This window comes from Anopheles ziemanni (genome assembly GCF_943734765.1).
Source record: "Anopheles ziemanni chromosome X unlocalized genomic scaffold, idAnoZiCoDA_A2_x.2 X_unloc_93, whole genome shotgun sequence".
NCBI lineage: Eukaryota > Metazoa > Arthropoda > Insecta > Diptera > Culicidae > Anopheles > Anopheles ziemanni.
Genome location: NW_026689865.1, coordinates 22,501 through 28,419, shown reverse-complemented (window position 1 = coordinate 28,419; position 5,919 = coordinate 22,501). Strand labels below are relative to the sequence as shown.

Below are 5,919 nucleotides of genomic sequence, written 5' to 3'. Positions count from 1 at the left end.
GCCCTTAGATGTTCTGGGCTACACGCGTGCTACAATGTGGGTAGCAGCGTGTCTCCTATTCCGAGAGGAACGGGAAATCACTCAAATACTCACTTAGTAGGGATTATGGATTGCAATGGTCCATATGAACTCGGAACTTCTAGTAAGTGCTGGTCATCAGCCAGCGTTGAATACGTCCCTGCCCTTTGTACACACCGCCCGTCGCTACTACCGATGGATTATTTAGTGAGGTCTTTGGAGATGATCGTTCGCTGGATCCTCGTGAACCGCGTCTGCTTTATCGAAGTTGACCGAACTTGATGATTTAGAGGAAGTAAAAGTCGTAACAAGGTTTCCGTAGGTGAACCTGCGGAAGGATCATTAGTGGCCAAGTGATCCTTCCAGAAGTCCGAACCTGCGGGTTGAGACTTCGGCACAAGTTGCCATATGATAATTGACGAAACACTATAGAAGTCCGAACCTGCGGGTTGAGACTTCGGCACAAGTTGCCATATGAACATTGACGAAACACTATGAAGTCCGAACCTGCGGGTTGAGACTTAGGCACAAGTTGCCATATGAACATTGACGAAACACTATGAAGTCCGAACCTGCGGGTTGAGACTTAGGCACAAGTTGCCTTATATATAACTTCGAACAAATACACAAGTCCGAACCTGCGGGTTGAGACCTAGGCACAAGTTGCCTTATACATGACTTCGAACAAATACACAAGTCCGAACCTGCGGGTTGAGACTTAGGCACAAGTTGCCATATGAAAGTTGACGAAACACTAACAAGTCCGAACCTGCGGGTTGAGACTTAGGCACAAGTTGCCTTATACATACATTGGCCAAATAAACAGAAGTCCGAACCTGCGGGTTGAGACTTAGGCACAAGTTGCCATATTATATTCGATCAAACACTAAGTAGTCCGAACCTGCGGGTTGAGACTCAAGACCGTAACAAGATGTCACTATACAAGTCCGAACCTAAGGGTTGAGACTTAATGCGATCTAGATACCAAGTTGACATCCAATACCTGTTGAGCAAAACCAAAGATTCCCTGTTCTCGAATGATTACACTATATAACAGGGAATCATGAAGAAATCAAGCAAGCGTGAAACAAAGTCATCACTTGGGCATGCTCGATAGCCAACCACATGACCTTAACCTAAGAGAGCATGCAAACCACATGATACCTATAAACGATTAACCCGCCCTAGTTCAATCGTTCACCAAGTGATGACTTCAGTATGGCTAAGAGAAAAACTTTTAAATGGGAAAAGCTCTAAGTCCGAACCTCCGGGTTGAGACTTCCGCGTCGGAGGTGGGCGCACCTCCTATCCGAAAGATGATGAATCAGGGGTGTTCGGTCAGCAATGGTCGGATGCCCCGTCGTAGTCCAACTATGACAATCAAAGTCAAGACCTCCGGGTTGAGACTTTCCGCGAGTACAAGCATAAAGGAACACGGACCAAGCCGTACCGAGAGAATCGGTACTAGAGCCCTCGTGGTTCTACATTGAGAGAGCCCTCGTGGTTCTCATTAGGGGCTTTATGCAAGTCGTACTCAATACTGTGGTGTGAAGTATAAAGTATAGTCCTCGCCTGGTCCACGCTGCTTCGGCGGTCCTGGGTAAGATAGTTAATTCTAGCTTGCCCTATAGTGGAATGAGGACACTTAATGCTTCGTCTTTTAGCGGCGGCTAGACTCCTCCTCACGGGGAACGAGTTGACGCGCACAGCGGCGGCTTACGCACTATGGCAATCATGGATGCCTGAAGATTCCGTGAAGTTCTCCCCTGGTCCACGCTGCCTCGGCAGTCCTGGGTAAAATGGAATATTTCCAGCTTGCCCTATAGTGGAAGAGGACTATCCAACAATACAAAGTCAAGACCTCCGGGTTGAGACTTTCCGCGTCGGTGGTGTCGCGCACCGCCTATCCGAAAGATGGTGTAACAGGGGTGTTCGATCAGCAATGGTCGGATGCCCCGTCATAGTCCAACTATGACAACCAAAGTCAAGACCTCGGGGTTGAGACTTTCCGCGTCCGGAGGTACGCGTACCGCCTACCCGAAAGATGGTGTGCTTCTGGGGTATTCGATGAGTCGGATACCCCGTCGTAGTCCAACTATGACAATCAAAGTCAAGACCTCCGGGTTGAGACTTCCGCGTCCGGAGGTACGCGTACCGCCTACCCGAAAGATGGTGTGCTTCTGGGGTATTCGATGAGTCGGATACCCCGTCGTAGTCCAACTATGACAATCAAAGTCAAGACCTCCGGGTTGAGACTTCCGCGTCCGGAGGTACGCGTACCGCCTACCCGAAAGATGGTGAATCAGGGGTGTTCGATCAGCAATGGTCGGATGCCCCGTCGTAGTCCAACTATGACAATCAAAGTCAAGACCTCCGGGTTGAGACTTTCTAAGAGTACAAGCATAAAGGAACACGGACCAAGCCGTACCGAGAGAATCGGTACTAGAGCCCTTGTGGTTCTACATTGAGAGAGCCCTCGTGGTTCTCATTAGGGGCTTTATGCAAGAAGTACTCAATACTGTGGTGTGAAGTATAAAGTATAGAGTCCTCCACTGGTCCACGCTGCTCCGGCGGTCCTGGGTAAGATAGTTCATTCTAGCTTGCCCTATGTGGAAGAGGACTCAATACCCTACCTGTTGAGCTTGAAACAAAGTCATCACTTGGGCATGCTCATATTGCCATACACAATTACATTATATTCGAATGAGCATGCAAGCGACCCTATATAGACCGAACCAAAACGATAGATACCGCCGTAGTTCACCCCCACCAAGTGATGACTTCAGTATGGCTAGTGTGTGAAGTATAAAGTATAGTCCTCCCCTGGTCCACACTGCTTCGGCGGTCCTGGGTAAGATAGTTAGTTCTAGCTTGCCCTATGTGGAAGAGGACACAATACTTAATACTTAGAGTACAAGCATAAAGGAACACGGACCAAGCCGTACCGAGAGAATCGGTACTAGAGCCCTCGTGGTTCTACATTGAGAGAGCCCTCGTGGTTCTCATTAGGGGCTTTATGCAAGTCGTACTCAATACTGTGGTGTGAAGTATAAAGTATAGAGTCCTCCACTGGTCCACGCTGCTCCGGCGGTCCTGGGTAAGATAGTTCATTCTAGCTTGCCCTATGTGGAAGAGGACTCAATACCCTACCTGTTGAGCTTGAAACAAAGTCATCACTTGGGCATGCTCATATTGCCATACAATATTCCATTATCTACTAATGAGCATGCAGCTATATGATTATAACCTGTAAACGATTACCCCGCCGTAGTTCAGCGCTTCAACCAAGTGATGACTTCAGTATGGCTAGTGTGTGAAGTATAAAGTATAGTCCTCCCCTGGTCCACACTGCTTCGGCGGTCCTGGGTAAGATAGTTAGTTCTAGCTTGCCCTATGTGGAAGAGGACACCATACTTAATACTGTGGTGTAATGAACAAAGTATAGTCCTCCACTGGTCCACGCTGCTTCGGCGGTCCTGGGTAAGATAGTTAGTTCTAGCTTGCCCTATGTGGAAGAGGGCATACAAGACAAAGTATAGTTCTCCCCTGGTCCACGCTGCTTCGGCGGTCCTGGGTAAGATAGTTAATTCTAGCTTGCCCTATGTGGAAGAGAGCATACATGAACCAAGAACGAAGGTTATGATCGAGGAATGATTCGACAACTAACCGATGGTATGAAATGTGAAGAATTCAAGCAAGCACACAATCAAGTCATCACTTGGGCATGCTCGATAGCCAACCCTATGACATTAACCTAGTAGAGCATGCGAAAACCAATATATATGTAAACGATGCCCCTCCCTAGTTCAGCGCTTCAACCAAGTGATGACTTCAGAATGGCTAAATCAAATCGGTTCAAAACATACCATCGGTACCCTATTGAAACACACAAGTCGATATCAAACCTCATGATTGTGTAGTCCTCCACTGGTCCACACTGCTCCGGCGGTCCTGGGTAAGATAGTTCATTCTAGCTTGCCCTATGTGGAAGAGGGCACATTACTCAATACTGTGGTGTTATGAACAAAGTATAGTCCTCCACTGGTCCACGCTGCTTCGGCGGTCCTGGGTAAGATAGTTAGTTCTAGCTTGCCCTATGTGGAAGAGGGCATACAAGACAAAGTATAGTTCTCCCCTGGTCCACGCTGCTTCGGCGGTCCTGGGTAAGATAGTTAATTCTAGCTTGCCCTATGTGGAAGAGAGCATACATGAACCAAGAACGAAGGTTATGATCGAGGAATGATTCGACAACTAACCGATGGTATGAAATGTGAAGAATTCAAGCAAGCACACAATCAAGTCATCACTTGGGCATGCTCGATAGCCAACCTCATGACATTAACCTAGTAGAGCATGCGAAAACCAATATATATGTAAACGATGCCTCCCTAGTTCAGCGCTTCAACCAAGTGATGACTTCAGAATGGCTAAATCAAATCGGTTCAAACCATACCATCGGTATCCTATTGAAACACACAAGTCGATATCAAACCTCATGATTGTGTAGTCCTCCACTGGTCCACGCCGCTTCGGCCGTCCTGGGTAAAATGGAACATTCCAGCTTGCCCTATGTGGAAGAGGGCACATTACTCAATACTGTGGTGTGAAGTATAAAGTTCAGTTCTCCCCTGGTCCACGCTGCTTCGGCGGTCCTGGGTAAGATAGTTCATTCTAGCTTGCCCTATGTGGAAGAGGACACTTCATACTTCGTCTCTAAGCGGCGGCTTGACTCCTCCCTACGGGGAACGGGTTTACGCGCACAGCGGCGGCTTACGCACTATGGCAGTCATGGATGCCTTACGTTTCTATGAAAAGTGTGTTCCTCCCCTGGTCCACGCTGCTTCGGCAGTCCTGGGTAAGATAGTTAGTTCTAGCTTGCCCTATGTGGAAGAGGACACGTAGACTTACTGTGGTGTGAAGTATAAAGTTCAGTTCTCCCCTGGTCCACGCCGCTTCGGCCGTCCTGGGTAAAATGGATTCATCCAGCTTGCCCTATGTGGAATGAGGACACTTTATGCTTCGTCTCTAAGCGGCGGCTTGCTCCTCCCTACGGGGAACGGGTATACGCGCACAGCGGCGGCTTACGTTATGGCAGTCATGGATGCCTTACGTTTCCATGAAAAGTGTGTTCCTCCCCTGGTCCACGCTGCTTCGGCAGTCCTGGGTAAGATAGTTAGTTCTAGCTTGCCCTATGTGGAAGAGGACACGTAGACTTACTGTGGTGTGAAGTATAAGGTTCAGTTCTCCCCTGGTCCACGCCGCTTCGGCCGTCCTGGGTAAAATGGATTCATCCAGCTTGCCCTATGTGGAATGAGGACACTTTATGCTTCGTCTCTAAGCGGCGGCTTGCTCCTCCCTACGGGGAACGGGTATACGCGCACAGCGGCGGCTTACGCAAGTTAGTCACCCTCGGCAGTGGATCACTCGGCTCATGGATCGATGAAGACCGCAGCTAACTGCGCGTCATAATGTGAACTGCAGGACACATGAACATTGATAAGTTGAACGCATATTGCACGTCGTGGGAACCTACCATGATGTACAGATGACTGAGCGCTTATATTTGAGAAATGTATCGCATACATTTAACTACGCCGTGACACCCGTCACGAGACGTGCACCATGATGTTAACTAGGGTCGCGACGACCCGCTAGCATTAAAGAACCCGTGGTTTACAATATACTGGCATTGGAATTCGAAGTATTTAGAGCGTCCGTGTTCCCGCGTGAGGCGGAAGTACGAGGAGAAGGCGTGCTTGTGGTGTCTGTGGTGGTGTTTACTGATGTCTAGCTTCAGCTTATTTATTTATTTAAATAGAAGCGAAGATGTCAAAGTAGCGTCGAAGCAGCAGCGGTAGCACAAATGATTCAAGTATGGAAGTTGACCAAAGGAACACAAAC

At 48.4% G+C, this 5,919-nt stretch overlaps 1 non-coding gene across 1 annotated transcript; it reads left to right on the top strand.

The window, feature by feature from the left end:
• Nucleotides 1–5,422: 5,422 nt before the first annotated feature.
• LOC131292733 (5.8S ribosomal RNA) lies at nucleotides 5,423–5,577 on the top strand. The gene has a single exon (XR_009190338.1). It is a non-coding gene; the product is annotated as a 5.8S ribosomal RNA (ribosomal RNA).
• The last annotated feature ends 342 nt before the right edge of the window (nucleotides 5,578–5,919 follow it).